The 16730-nt window shown below is 37.4% G+C and overlaps 1 protein-coding gene across 2 annotated transcripts in view; it reads right to left on the reverse strand.

Moving 5' to 3' along the window:
• Positions 1-16730, reverse strand: part of LOC149781271 (uncharacterized) — a 163605-nt gene that overhangs the window by 23725 nt on the left and 123150 nt on the right. The gene's annotated exons all lie outside the window — the stretch shown is intronic.

Below are 16730 nucleotides of genomic sequence, written 5' to 3' on the forward strand. Positions count from 1 at the left end.
ATCTGAAAATATAGTTAAATTTTGCTAATTATCATGTTGCACGTGTATATCATCGCTTGATGAAATATCTAGCGCGTGATCTAAATATCGATACTGGTTTGCAAATATCACAATTGGATTTTATGGCACGTTATCCAATCTATTACTTCTCACTAGAGCATTTTGATTTAACTAGACAGTCTGTCGTTGACGTGCATTTCAGAGCTCAAGTGGCAAGAGGGGGTATAGCTGAGTACAGAGCAATTGCTGTTATACTCAGTGATAAGGCAATGTTACTTGAAGGTGTTGGTGGCCGAATGAGAGTCGTTGATGCACCAGTAGAAAACATGTAGTTTTCAACAACATGTAGACAATTAGATCAATCTCGTTTATTATAAAATGTCATATAGTCACGTTAATGTTACTTTGACTTCTGGTCAGGTAAAGAAATTACAATCGAAAAACGCAAAAACATGTGGAGCAACGATAACACTAAAAAATGATCAAATCGCTAGCGGTGGTCCAAACAAGTTATCGCTGACTAAAACCCAACTAAAACATTTCAATAAAGCAAAGCAAGCAAAAACTGGAGTTCAACTTGATTTCGCTCCAAAAGCTATCAAGGATATGGTTACAACCGGTGGTATATTTCCTCTTCTCGCAGCAATACCAGCGATGATAGCTGCTGCTGCACCAGCTGTCTCAAAAGCAGCCGCGTTAGGAGCTGTTGAAACAGCCGCTGAGATGGCATTAAAGAAAGCAAATGGAAAATGATACAAATAAAGGACTGGGTCTACGACTTCCAGTAACTCCACCTTCATGGTTCCCAAAGCGGTTTTGAAAACCGCTGGTTTTCTGCCGATGTCAAATTTTGATTTGCTTGATGCTGCTAAACAATTAGATATACAAAATTTTAAAGGCGTCTTTATGCGAGATCAATTACCGCAACAACCGAATAATCCAGAAACCGGAATTATTAATCTCGATAACACTGATGGTCCAGGAACTCACTGGGTTGCTTACGCAAACGATCCACGTGGAATTATCTATTTCGATTCGTATGGGTTAGCACCGCCAGTCGAATTCCTCAAGTACGCACGTAGAGTGCAAAGCACTCCAGTCTGGTATTCAACGCTACCAACACAAACATTAACCGATCCACCAATATGTGGTCGTGAAGTATTAAATGTTCTTGACGCGTTATCAAAATCAACCAAACCACCTCACAAAGTCGTGCACGAGTATACCTCGGGTCGATTTAAACAATCCTTAAGAGAATAATGGTAGATATTTACGGAAGATCTCTCATCGAAGCAAACATGAAAAACACGGTGAGGTAGATTTATCAAAATATGCGACCAAAGATGAAATCGACAATCTTTTAACGTTATCCGGGATAGACCCAGATGAGGTTCTTATTTTTCAGGACCGATACGGTAAACTAAAAACCAGCAATATCAAATTGAATGACATAGTTCTCAGGGTTCTTGGAGCTGTCCCAGATAACATTCCCGTGTTTAATAACAGCGGAAAAATCAGAGACTCAAGTGTATCGTTTACAACCATCAGAGACGAGATGAAAAAAGTTGTAGCAAATCGTTTAAAAAACACCGGTGACATAATGACAGGTGAACTCAGCATGAACGGGAACAAAATAGTTGTTTTAAGAGATCCAACATCCGACGAAGATGCTGCAACGAAAAAGTATGTTGACTTTAACTATGGCACCGTTGATGATAAATTATCCACGCTACGGGCCGAGTATGATGTTCACGTAAATGCGTTTTCAAGACTTCGTAGAAACTTTAAAAAAATTAATGAAACCACAGAAGGATTCTTCGGCACTCCGCACACCGTTGATATAAATCTTTCTGATATCAAAACCAATATTGACACGATCAAACAAACACAGCAAGGTATCAAAACCGATATTGACACGATCAAACAAACACAACAAAATATCGTAAGTGGGATTCCTGAGATCGTTAATAAAACCGATTTGATTAAATTCCCACCTGGAGTTACCCGGGGGCATTTTACCAACATAGTATACACGGTATCATCTGGATTGGCAACATGGTCTAAAGAAAATAATAAAACTATCAAATATACCGCAAGAGTTACTGGTGTGTATAGACTGTCTGTGTTCAGTGCTGCAAAATTTGAGATTTTCACAAAATATCCCTGGCGATATTCCACTGACAGGTTTTCCGGGGTTGTTACTATCATATTAAACAAGGAAACCGAAGAGGAATTTATACTGGAAGCAGACGATAAGAAATTAGCCGCAACATCTTACTGGTGTGTTTGGAATTCGTAGCTGAAACACCTGAATTGGTTACTGCGTAAGATAATAAATGACATCCTTAACAGCATCAACGACATTAGATGCACAACAATATAGATACGATCAAGTGCGTGATGGCAATCAGAGTTAAAAACCCTCATCGACAAATACAACCTAAAAGTAAAAAAATATAAACGACGAGCAGTCATCCTCGATGCGTTGGTATACTCAGTATCCGCGTTAGTTGCATCCACCGGAGTAGTATTATCAGCACTAACACCAGTAACAATCGCAGTAACGATATGCGTCTCTTCATCAGCGGCAATCGCAGGGGTTTTTAATATAATCGCGAAAAAAATATCCTCGTGCACGAGCACAAAATTGCACGATTATATCATACAACTAAACACAACCACGTCCGCATACTCAAAATTATCGTCGTTGATATCATCAAGCATCGACGATACAACAATATCAGATTCCGAATTCGCGTTAATGGTTAAGATATACGCAGACTGCACCCGACATTTAAAAACAACAAAGATAAATAATGACGGAATTACTTCAGCAGATAGTCGAAAATACAAGTCCCAAGAGAATTTCAATGATAACGGTAAGTTCGACTAACCCTGAATTTAGTATTAATTTTCCAACTGAAATTCCCGTAAAAGAAATCGCACTAGCACAATTACGAGTATATCACAGTTGGCCCAATATCAGATCAAAATCGTTTGGTGGATTACCAGCGAATAATTCGTTTGTGTTTGCACATAAAAACCGACCAGATGGTACACCCGACTGGAATGTTATTGGGATACCAACCGGGTCTTATCAAATCGAAGAAATCAATGAGGAATTACAACGTCGAATAAAAAATATCACAAGAAAAGAATCCAAGATTAAAACAACTGTTCATGAACCAACGCTGTCTTCTGCGATCGAAATAAGCACCCCAGACTACGCCGTAGATATATATCATAGTTCGGTCAGAACAGTATTAGGATGGCCTGAAATCCCACCACCGGCACCACCAATACCACCAGAACCGAAAAAGTCTGATTATGTCACGGACGCGCAGTCATATCACGATGTTGAACCATCGTATACAAATCGTTTACTTGATACAAAAGAGGCAACTTTGATTAGTGGGTTTGTTTTTAACGAAGAGGGCCGCATGTTTTGGACTTTTAACTCTAAACTAATTCTCCGAAGAAGAACAAAATATACGATTATTGAAATGAGTGAAATGACTGAAGATTTTAAAATCATTAATCAAGAACATAAAACACAACAAGAGCGACTACGTCAACACTTCCAAGAACATCTGTTTGATATAACAAGTTCACGCAGCGAAATCATTAAACACATAGAAATATTAAATCAACTTGTATCCGATATGGATTATTTTCACCAGCGAGTAATTAAGGCCATAATTGATCATGTTGACAGCGATAATAATAATTCTAAGCAACGATTTTTAACTACATACAAGATAACAGAAGCAGATCTGCCAAATTTTAAATTTCCTGGGTATAACGCAGACGAATTAAAAATATCCACCGCCAAAATCATTGATGAGTTCTTTGATGACATACTCGCACAGTATAAAAAAAACACTGCCGTCGGCAACTATTCTTCGGCACAACAACGACTCGGGAGGGACAGGCAGACATGTGTCCCCGGACATTGTAAATATAACCCCTGTGGTCGCGGTCAATCTTGTGTGTGATGTAATCGATGGCAGCTACAGCACGGACACCACAGTAACAAATCAAGCTCAGCAAGGATGTTCTTTCTTCGTTCACCCTGAAAGAACCACCTGGATATCTGATTGTGCAAGAGCCGATCAATCAGGTTTATCTGCAGTGTTATAATCCACTGTTATCAAGAATAAATTTTAAACTAACAGACCAATCTAACCACCTGCTGGATTTAAGACATGAAACACTACATATTAATCTACTTGTGAAATCCTGAGGATTTCCATCGTAAAGATTTCCATCCTAATGATTTCAATCCTAAGAATCTCATTCAAAAACAAAAATCCTGTCAGTCAGGGTGGATATTTTTTTTTACTGTCGCTCAGAATTATAAGAATTTATTTTTTACTGAAAAACTGTAAAATTTCTCAATTCTGAAGGGTAATATGCCTGACAAAATCATAAAAATCGACCGATTTTCTAATTCTGAAGGGCAGTGTGCCTGTCAAAATCATGAAAATCAACTGAAATTCACAAGCAAGTATAATAATTTTATTTTTGTGCACGAGCAACAGTAAAATATTTTATTTATATATATTTTGTACACATCGTCTGATTTGCTAATTCTGAAGGGTAATATCCCTGTCAAAATCATGAAAATCGACCGATTTGCTAATTCTGCAGGGTAATATGCCTGACAGAATCATGAAAATCGTCCGATTTATTAATTCGGAAGGGTAGTATGCCTGTCAAAATCATGAAAATCATCCGATTTGTTAATTCTGCAGGGTAATATGCCTGACAGAATCATGAAAATCGTCCGATTTCTAATTCTGCAGGGTAGTATGCCTGACAAAATCATGCAAATTCAGTAAAAAAAAATATATCTGCAAAGAATCTTATTTTTTCCTGACAGACCCTGATTCCTAATTAATCAAACAAGTATTATATATGTACCAGCATGTGAAAGTTTTTATTCTCAACAAACAAGCACTTGAAAACTACATCAAACAGGTGTTTATGCAATCCCCGGTCAGCACAGTTGATTTATTTATCGATGTATTCGGTAATGAAGACTTTTTATCAACACAGGAACAGTTAGATGAACTGCGGCAAAAACGTACTTGTATGATCACATGTGACAGAGACCAGATTTTAAATTACGCGCATTCCTGCATTACATTTGATCGGCTTAAGGAAATATTATTTAACTCTGCAGATCCAGATGCAGATGCAGATGATACAAGTGAATCAGATTGATTGATGTAGGTCAGATTAATGTGGGTAAAAAAAATCATGCAGGTCAGATTGATGTGGGTAAAAAAAATATTTTTTTCTGTCGGTGCAGCGAGACTGACATTCTACTTTCAATTTCATTTCCACGTACCTGACTTCATTTCCCAATCAAGGGGATCTAACTCTCGATCTGTTTTCTCAACTGTCTTGCACGAGTATTAATTACCTTCCTGACTTAGTATTCTTAGGATAATGCTGACCTATTTTTTCGATTGCATGGCACAGAGAGACAAATTCATCTAGTTGCTGTTCTTCTATTGTAGCTAGTGATTTATATAACTATGTCTGCATTCTCTTTGTAAATTTATACTGAGCAGGCAAAATATACCGACCTTCCAATTCAGCTTCATATAGTGCTTCAAAATTAGACATGATTTTTTTAGGATTTAATTCACTGGATATATTAATTTTGTTTTCTTCTAATTTTTTAATAGCAGAAATTACTTCATTGATATTTTCGTACTTCATTATTTATATAATTATATATTTAAAAGAAAAAATGTACATAATCATACATTTAAAAGAAAATGTACACCATTTATGTGAACTCCTAGGTAGTCTTATAACATCCTAGCAAGTCCAGAAATGGTGTGGTTTTTTTCACACTATTGACCGTGCCCCCTCCAAAATATACGGGGTTATATCTACGCTCAACAGGTTGCACACCCTCCCCCCGAATCAATCCTGCGAGGTACAAAATGTCACCCGAGGGGGTCATAACGGATGAAGGTGTGCAACTTTATTGGGTTTCGAAACCCCAGTACATAATCCGGATCCTATAGTATATAAACTGACTGACACTTGGAAACTCAAAAATAGCTCACACGGTGGGCGTGGTTTTTCGTATTTCTTATCTTAAATATAATCGCAGAAAAAATGCAGATGAACCAAGAAACCAAACGACTTCAGTAAAACAAAGATATTGCTTGTGAAAAAAAATGTAAATAAACGATTACGCCTGCCGTTATTGATAAAATCCTTGACCTTGTCACCTTGTCAAGGGAAGTAATTGGAGATGTTTACTTCCGTGTTAGGTAGCACACGGAGAACTGTTTACCCGCTGTAGTGTGTTTCCCTGTTAAATAACACGGAGAACCGTTTACCTGTTGTAGTGTGTATACGATTCGTTACAGTTAACTGTTGACTTTTTTGGTTGTTACAAAATAATACTTGAAATTAGTTCTACTTTACCCGCAAAAGGTAATGACATCGAAATCTTCTGAAAGTCAAAGGGAAAGAACTAATTGCATGACATTGCTTAACAGAGTTATCTCCCTTAAATTGATATAAAAACCCTCGGATTGAAGTACACAATCTAACAATAATGAAAAACAATTTTTTGATTATGGTTTTTAGACAGAGCAGATTTGGTTATATTTTCTGCGACTTTCCATATTGAAGCGCTGCAAATATCAAAATACTTGCTAGCTGCATACATCGAACAAAATATTTTTTCTTCGTTTGTCTTTAGATTTATAGATGCAACTGCCTTTGCGCTTTTATAGTTACGTCCAGCGTTTCCAAATTTAAAATTATGGCTTTGTGTCACAATTCTCAGATTAGATAAAGAATTATTAAGTTTATTTTTATCTATATGATCGATCACAAGACCGTCTTCGATCTCTCCGTGATAAACCTCAAATACGAAACGATGACAGTGATAATTTTTCTTTCCAACACTAAACATTAGATAGCCAGTATTAGTAACAAAACCAACTGATTTTTTTCAACCTGCAATTTCTAATTTCACCATTACGATTCGCTTCGTAATTCTTGATGATCGGGTGTCTGATAAATTCCTGGTTCATTTTATATAATAATGTTATTTGTCTAATTTATATTTATCTGAGAACTTAGTTATATAATCGCGCTCACATTTCAACGCATTATTGTTATTCTTTTTGTTATAATATCTTTTAAGTTCACGATATCTTTTCCCCCCGAAACCTGCGCACAATTGTGTTTTACCCCTGACCCCAATACCACATTGCAGACACGGTATTGGTCCTGAACCCCTCCCCTTCGGATGTTTGGGGAATGTTCCCCGCAGAATTCTTTTCTGCAGGATTTGTTACAAGGAGTTACAGATCCTACCTTGAGCCACTTACACTGATTCATTATATATATATATATATATATATATATATATATATATATATATATATATATATATATATATATATATATATATATATATATATATATATATATATATATAATATTTCTTATTTAAATATCTGTCTTAAATAAGATATGGAGGAGTTTGAGAGATTATCTGCAATCAAGCCCCGGAAAGCTTCTAGATTTGATCTCGACAGACTAACTGATTCGCGGAGGCAAGCCCTGACTGGTCTGTTTGATATTATCAGAGATGCCAAAGACGAATTTCGTAATGATGGAACATCTCACGTATGGTCTACATTCAAAATTATACACGACGACGATGTCATTGATGCCACAATGAACGATACACGAGCGAAAACAATTATCGATTACCTCAATCAGAAATATCATTTCAGAATAAAGTTTCTTGTGCATGCTGATTCCGACACGTGGATTGTCCGTGACAAACGAGACCCTGTCCTTGCTAATGGAAAAACCGCTCTGTTAAGTAAAGATTCCAAACCAGGAGCGCTGACTGGGATTGATAAACCATATTACGCTCGAGCGTATCCTATGACCGCGATCATTTACGGAATCTATCAACTAAATGATAGACCTAACATTAATGATCTTACCCCGATGAAATTTTCAAGGTTGAATTGTGTAGCCGAGCGAGTAATAGAACATTTTACAAATGCGAAGCGTGGAAACGGTTTAACTGATCTGCGACGTGAAAAAATAAACAAATGGGCTGAATCGGTTAAGGATACAGGAGCGTCAATAAACGATGCCGCTGAGTTATCAAGTAAATTAAATTTTCCAATAATAGTAAAAACGTTAACGGGGGAGGTTTTATATGAATCAGATAGTAAATCAAGAGGAGCACCAATTGAAATTATTGACCATAACGCTCACGCTTGGACCTCCACGGTAACAATATTTCCACGAAATCGTGTTGTGAGATATTACTCGTCAGAAAGCTTTTGGAGTGGAATATTTGATGCTATCAGCCGAATAAACAGAAACAACCCTGTGTCAGTGTGGTTGTTTAAAAGTTCCGAAGATGGTGAGTATGATCAATTTGTAAGACCTAACAGCGAATTATATCGTAAATAATCTCTCCACGAAGAAATGAGAAAATTCGCACAGAGATATTCAGAAAATACTGAGCAGTTATTAACTAATTGTTTTACAGTCCCGTCAGTTGCTGCCCATGCCGCGAGAGAGAGAAATTCATGGAGACCAACACACGCTGAGTTCCTTGAAGATGTCCAGGATAGTTTTATCGAATACGGACACGGCGGTTTGTGGAACACCAAGTATAATATCGGTGAGATGATTTACGTGGACTTGACCGCGTAGATTTGGTCATCCTTCTCATGAGATGGTAAGAGTATCAATTAATGGTCCATTACCCGATTTTTCCCTGACACGATTTGCTCGTGCAACGTCGTTTGAATTCACTATAAATCTTCATCCGATTTGTTATGCTTGGTTTGGCAGACACTTCTCGGAGAAACGTTGGGCGCCAATAGTGTTATTAAGATATATGCTTGACAGTAAAATATTGATATCGTTGGTTGTCAGTTAAGCAATTATATCGTACCGAAAACAGACTTCGGTTTGGTTACCAACACTGGAGCGTATCAGTCTCGATGAAGTCATCGAAGAATGCAGACAGGAATATCCGGACCTGCCCGCGGATGTCATTGTTAATGATGCTTCTAATATTCTTAAGATTAAACTCAGCAACAGTGAAAAAACAGCAAAGGATCTCGGTAGACGAATAATCGGTAAATTTACTCAGGGTGGTGCATATCATCATAAACGACATCACTCACGACTGATTATGGATGATGTTGAATTAGATTTTATAATTAATGATGCCACTGCGAGAAATATACTTTGTAATCGGGAAGATGCTTACTTGTCTGACGGAACACGGTTGGGTACAATTGTTTGTTACATTGATGGAGAATCGCCTCAGTACACACATTTAAGATCTTCGATGCTTGCTTATGTTTCTATAAATTTGCTATCGATGATAAATAGATTTCCTGACACTGCAGTTAGAGTTGCAACGGATTCATTTTATATCGATAAAAAATATTCAGAATTACTGGCTCGTTTCACAAGCAATGATGAATCATGGAGTTCATGGAGAATAAAAAAGGAAATGTTACATTGTTATTGTGAATCCGCTGATGTTGCGGTTAAGGATAGTTATTGTAAATCAGAATTATCAGAAATGTCGAATGCACCATCTGTGTATGATCCAGTATCCAGACACAAAACCGTTTATTTGAACGGGGCGGGAAGCTCTGGTAAGACAACTCGAGTAATCGAATTATTTCGACAGAATTCAGATATAATCGTGTTAACACCAACACACAGACTTGCCAGGGAGATGAAACAACGAGGAGTTAATTCTTGTACTTATCACAACTTTCTCAAATACAGTGGTGGTGTGTGGACTTCAGATCGAATGGGAGAGAAATATATTCCAAAAGTTATAATTTGGGATGAAATATGTACGGTACCGTTAGAAACATTAAAAACATTTCTCGATTGGTTATTAACAAAAAATACAGCTGTGATAATGTGCGGCGATCACTGTCAGCCTCCTCCGTTTGTTGGACCATCTCCACACGATTGGTTGAAGAATTTTGTTGATTATTACGAGGAGATAACTGATGATCACAGATCTCTCGATGCAGAATTAAAGGAATTTAAGACATTAATCAGACTACAACCGAATAAAATTCAATGTGAAATTATGCGCAAGGTGATTTCAGAAACTTCCTTGAACGACTTTTGGAAAACGTCGAGACCAAACGATTTGATAGTGGCAAGCAGAAAGATAGTCAGAGACACACTTCAACAGCAGTTATTTCAATTACACAAGAAAAAGTTTCCAACGTTGCCAGTGCCATTGTGTTATAGACCAGCTGATACGCGGTTAAAGAATATTGACGTTGATATACCAGGACAGTCAGGGAGGAAGCAGAATTTAGTATTAAATGATATTGTCGCAGTTGATGTCAATGTTGTTGAAGACGCACTGCGCGCTGATAAATCTCCGTGGACCCTAGGATACGCAATGACGACACATTCATCTCAAGGACTAACTATCTCTGATACAGTTGTTGGATCGTTGATGATCGAATCGAGTGGTCAAACTTAATTTACTTGGCTGTATCCAGAGTCAGAAGAATATCTCAGCTGCAAAGGATTATCTTGGATGAGTCAATGGCTGATGAAATTAATAATGAAAACAACAGTGACATAATCAGAAAAAAAAATTAAAGGTTACAAACAAAGTGACAAAAAAAAATAATCGAGAATTTGACCTTGATGTTGAATTTATCATGACTCTGAAGCAACACCAGAATAATCATTGTGCAAGCTGTAATTGTATAATGTTGTGGCAGTATTTGAGTAATAATCCAAGACAATTCACCGTAGATAGAAAAGATAATCGTCTTGGTCATACACGTGAAAATGTGATGCTGACCTGTCTTGAGTGTAATCGAAGTCATGGTGCTAGTTAAGTGATTTGGGCGGTAATTGTGTGTCCTCGGGGATTACTTGTAATTGTTCACGTGCGAATCCACGTTGAGGAGCATTTGAATCCAGTCTGTAGATTGCTGGTCTACCAGTAGATCTAGTTATGTTAGATATCTTGTGTGTGATAATACTCCAGATAGGATCAGTCGCTCTTTTTTTACCGCCTTCAAGTTCACCTGGTTTATATAAATATCTCACAGTGACATCACCTAGTATTCGTTGTGCTGAAAAATCACGTCGTGGTGGAATATGTTTTTTGGATATTGCATTAATAGGTTTCATACTGGTTGTTCGAGTAATTTCATTATTTAATGCAGCTATCACACTTGGTAATCTTGCGACCCATTCGCGTGATCTCTTGTCCTGAATGAATTCCTTCGCGTATTGATATCCAAATATCCGCTCAGCAAGTGTTTGATTAAATCGCTCAACAACTGCCTGATCACGATGAATCTCAGTATGCCCTCGTCTGATGGTGACGTTATGTTGCTTCATCAGCGATGATACTGCACCCTGAAATTCATTGCCAGGATCAACTTTTAAGAGATGCGGCCATCGCAGACCACCTCGTTGATAAATTCGTTCAAAAGCATTGGCTACTTCAGATGCTGTTTTAGTCGTTAACGGTTCCGCATCTTTGTATCTACTTGCAACATCAACTACAGTTATTTGACGTCTTCGGATTTTAATGGTATCGTGTGGCAGAAATAATATGTCAGCCTGATGAACTTCATCTGGCACACTGACATTGAAATGTGCAAAGTGAATTTGTTTAGGCAGTGGTTGGTAAATTTGCCATATTGCCTGTTTGGATAACCAATTTTTAGCAGTAACGCGCGTAACTTTTGCTGCTTCATCGAGTTTACTAATTGCTGCGCTACCCCTCCAATATCCTTTTGGCGAATAATAAATCGACTCCATTTATAATTAATTACCAGCGCCTAGCGCTAATTTACCTTTCATCGCGGATTTTATTAACCAACTAGCTAATTTTTCCTTGAGAGATTTATCAGTGATGGAATTTAACGCGTGAATTAATTTCACATCTGCGAGATGTCTATGCTGCAGATCTTAACTTTTATAAGCTACATCATGAGCATGACACGCCTTATCATTAGCGTTTATCGGATACACACCTGGTTTTGGTTGATCTTGGTCATCAAGTCTGATATGAAGTCTGGTTCCGGGTCCACAGTAATTATATCCTGGAAGATGTTTTTCTCCTGGGTATTTAGCCCACGGAGTACCGGGTAGTTTTGTGAATTTTGCTGCAATATCACCTCCGTGTTGCTTTTTTTTACTTGATTTTGACTTTGGCTTTGACTTTGGTTTTGACTTTGGTTTTGGTTTTTCACCTGACTTGCCAGTGGAAATAAATTTAAATTTCTTTGTACCGCATCGTTCACACTTGCCCGTAACCGCAGATCTATTATTTTTTGTTGTAATGGTTGTTAGATCACTTGTTGGCGTGCGCGCCCTGCATTTCACACAATATAAATCCATATTCTTTTTATATATTTTCTATATGGAAATCACTGACTTTTCTGCTACAAGGAAACGAGAACCAGTTAAGCATCATACACCGCTACCAAATTCTGTTCGTATGATTATTATAGGACCATCTGGAAGTGGCAAGACGCAGTTGTTACTTAATTTAATAATGAAGTGGATGAGGTGGGATAAATTATATTTGGTAGCTCCATCTGTGGACGATCAACGATGCTACGATGTGTTAAAAGATTATAATGAAAGCGCAAAATCGTCAAGCGGGGACGATGTTGTTGAATTTATAACTGACATCAATGAAGCGCCAAGTATTGATGATATTGATGGGTCAATTAACAATTTAGTTGTTTACGATGACATAATGTTGGATAGACAATCAAATCCTCCCAGAATATTTTCCAGAGGTAGACACAAAAACACAGATATAATTTATGTAACCCAGCGGTATACACAAATTCCTAAAGTGATCAAAGATAACTGTAATATTCTTACTGTCTTTAACGGAGTTGATACTCACACGTTACGAAATATTCATCAGACCTGGTGTAGTGGTGATATGGACATAAATAAGTTTAGAAATTTCTTTAGTCGTGCTAAAATAACCCCGCATGGGTTTATAACAATAAATTTGCATGATCCTCGAACACGGTATCGAATCGGGTTAGATAAAAATTTTAATTCATAGCAGCAGGGAGGAAACGCTCTCAACACGTCATCGACAATCACGCAATTGTTTTTTTTACGATTTTTGCAATCCCCCAGGAAGTCTTAATTTGCGAAAATACGGGTGAACCAATTAGAGTCTGTTCGCCCTCCCTGCTGCTCCTTTCCTTCATCCTCGCTAGTACTAGTAAAACATTTATAAAACTAAAATAATTAAATGACCGACTAGCTGGTTAAGCGTGTGTGTGTATTTGTGTGTGACTTGGATATATTTCTGAAGTAGCTTTAACTATTTTTCAGTCATTTCACTATGATGTCTGCAGTGCGGCAGTTTACATTGATGTCAAGCACTGAGACATCATGCCACAGACATATAGCATGATATCCCACCAAGTCACCTTATCCTGACATAAGGCTGAGCGCCAAACGAGGCAGCTGCAACACTATTTTTGGAAGTCTTTGATATGACTTGGCCAAGGCTCGAGCCCGCGACCTCCCGCATCGGAGCGGACGCTCAGACCTCTTAGTTCGCCGGAGCAGTCAGGTTACGCTTCACACGATACGATGGCTATAGATCAAACTGAAATTATTAATAAAGTTCGTACTGATTCACTAACAAAAGGAAAACTGAATACATAAATTTGCTTTGGTCTGATTGGATTACCGAGCAATCTCTATATGCGGCCATTTTGTTTTATCAAATGACAATATAGCGTCGGCGTGGACCTGACTTCGTATAGGGGTGTGCAAGGCAGGGAGCATACGAAGCAGGCAACCAGACTATTGCTATACCAGACAAATGCACTGCTGTATAACCCTACCACTGCGATTATTTATCGTACTGTTATCATTTATTAAGCTAAATTATGCGAAGATTGTTTAACTGTGTGCAAATATATGGCTAGCAGAATATACTTCACGGAGAATAATTTCTTTGTGTGAGAATATATTATTATTTATCATGACTATAACATACAATATATTTTGCAGAGGTTGTATTTGATTTGTAGCCTTGGTATATTGCGTGAGAATGTATTATATTAGAGAATTATCGCGTCGTGTATTAAATAAATGACAAAATGTTCACAGGCTTATGCATAAAATATTTTGAAAGATTTTATAAGTATATCCTATTCTAGGATTATATTACTAGCGCAGTGGAGTGTGTAACGTTGCAGAAAAGAAAAAATCGTCCTTTCGCTTAAGGGCATCATACAGATCTCTCAAAGAGGCTCAAATAAGTTGTATGATTTGTTTTTAAAAAGTATCCGCGGCTTATTGATACATTAATCGACATATAGATTATCTTGGAATCACAATGACATAAACTTGGACAACCTTATGAGAAAAAAAGTATTAAAAGTGGTTATACGATATTAGTCCGGAAAGGTGAAGTCACTGATATTGACCATGCAACTCACTGGAGAGAGTAAATCTCCATGAAGACAATGATGTAATTAGCGAATAAGGTAGCGGCAGCAAATATACTCAAGGTTAAATTAATTGAAGAAATGTATTAGCGTTATAATATATGGAACCACCAAAGACACTTTTTGGGGTAAGAAATTAAGTTTTTAAAAGATGAACAGTCTAAAGGAATGTCGTAATATTATGGGTTTTGTCGGAGATATTCACAAAGACACATAACATATGGAGTCAATGTACAAGCTTAGCAGGACACTTAACGTCAACGGATGTACCTGTTTGAACGGAGGTTATTTATGAGTTGATATAATACTTTATAACGACGAGCACACAGTAATTCGGCCAAAACTAGCATTGAAGAAAGTAATAGCACAAAAGTCTATTTTATGGTAAGTGAATGCGGTCAACATATTTTTGTGCAACGTGATATCTGCGGTGTCTATGGCAAGCCAACAATCCAAACATAGACGTGTATGACCCCACTGTCCTATACAGATTTTACGTCATGTATTGTAACGAAAACAATCTTAATGAATGCGAAATGATGCAGCCCATACTTTGTGGTGGGTTTGAATGGATGATCCCTCTTATATTTACATTCACAAGCAAGTAAATGAGTACGCCATCAACAGCGATCATAGATACTTCTTTGTAGTTGATCTGGTGGAGTACGATACCTGCAGTTGCATCTGTAAAGACAACGGTGTGCTTAGATTTCGTCAACGAGCTTGGGTGGCTACTTATAGCCGAATGTAATTGAAGTCATGAACGGATGCTAAGAATGAATCTGAGAAATACTGTTTTCTTATATTTACAAAAGTGATGAACATTGATGTGGTTGTGTTTAGTGTTAACCATTCCTCGTATACAGTGAAATATAATCTTGTTACGGGTCAAATAGAAATAAATCAATAATTGGGACTACCCTGATGTACCAATACCTACTCGAGGCCAGCATGGTGTTATAGCATTAACAGGGTAACACGCACTGTCACAAAATGCACAGCAAAGCTTGAAAGCATAATATGCAAACACGTGTCTGTAGTCGTTGATCATACTTATCAACATACTTGTCAACGAAACTACAGATGGTGTTAGTGTTGATGAAATTCTGACTACAGCAAAGATTACAGGTATACCAATCGGATATGTTGTCGGAGATGTATAGATAGTAACTGGTGTGACTATCGGTGCTGTTAAAAAAAATTCATTTCGACTGCTTTCACTGAAACGAGTTTATTCAGAATGTCTCACAGCGATACATAGTAATCTCAGTACGATTAACAAACTCTGCTTGATGGCTGCTGAACATAAATCAAATAGCATCACTGAGTTCCAAATGGTGCTTGTAGAAATGGAAAACACCGAGGTCTCCGTGCACAAATTAATGTCGACTGCATTCACTGATAAGAGTTTATTCAGAATGTCTCCCAGCAATACGTAGTATTCTCAGTACGATTAACAAACCCTGCTTGATGGCTGCTGAACATAAATCAAATAACATCACTGAGTTCCAAATGGTGCTTGTAGAAATGGGAAACTACCGAGGTCTCTGTGCACAAACATAGATAAAAACCCGAGGCGTTCTTTAGAGACAGTGAAAATCGAATGACTGTTTACAAGTGTTTATAAATTGGCCAGCATATTTGTCAGTGGAATGACCAGGTTTAACAACTTCACTTGTGGGTACAGGAGGGGATTATTTTGCGCCTGCTTATATCATACACTCAGGTGTGATTCAAGGGTAAAGTCTTGGGGTATAGACTGATTTGACCTATATTAGTCACTGAAACCCAAAATCCCCAATATGATTCTACTTAAAATGAATAGGATGGCGACCATTGACGCTTATAGGTACATACTAATAATCAAATACGTGCTTTTCTGTTACTCATTTTGAAATACAATATTAGAGGTTTTGCTAATAATAGCCATGAGCAAGTCATAGTAAAACGAGAAGTGATTTCAAAATTATAAATGACTTCATAAATAGGATCGGAAGGAGTTCAATGCATGAATGATAAAAGATGGCAAAAACACGACATGAAATTTTTCATATCGCTGATTCGAAGGTAAACACATACGCTGTTATTTATAAATTTCTTGACCTCCACCGGCAATTGCTTTCCCTCTCAATTGTGATCCGAACCATGTCCCTTTCTATGACTGCATGTGTGAAGTTGGGTCACCAATATTTCTCAAAA

This window comes from Sinohyriopsis cumingii, chromosome 15 (genome assembly GCF_028554795.1).
Source record: "Sinohyriopsis cumingii isolate HCF-2022 chromosome 15, ASM2855479v2, whole genome shotgun sequence".
In the NCBI taxonomy this organism is placed as follows: Eukaryota; Metazoa; Mollusca; class Bivalvia; order Unionida; family Unionidae; genus Sinohyriopsis; species Sinohyriopsis cumingii.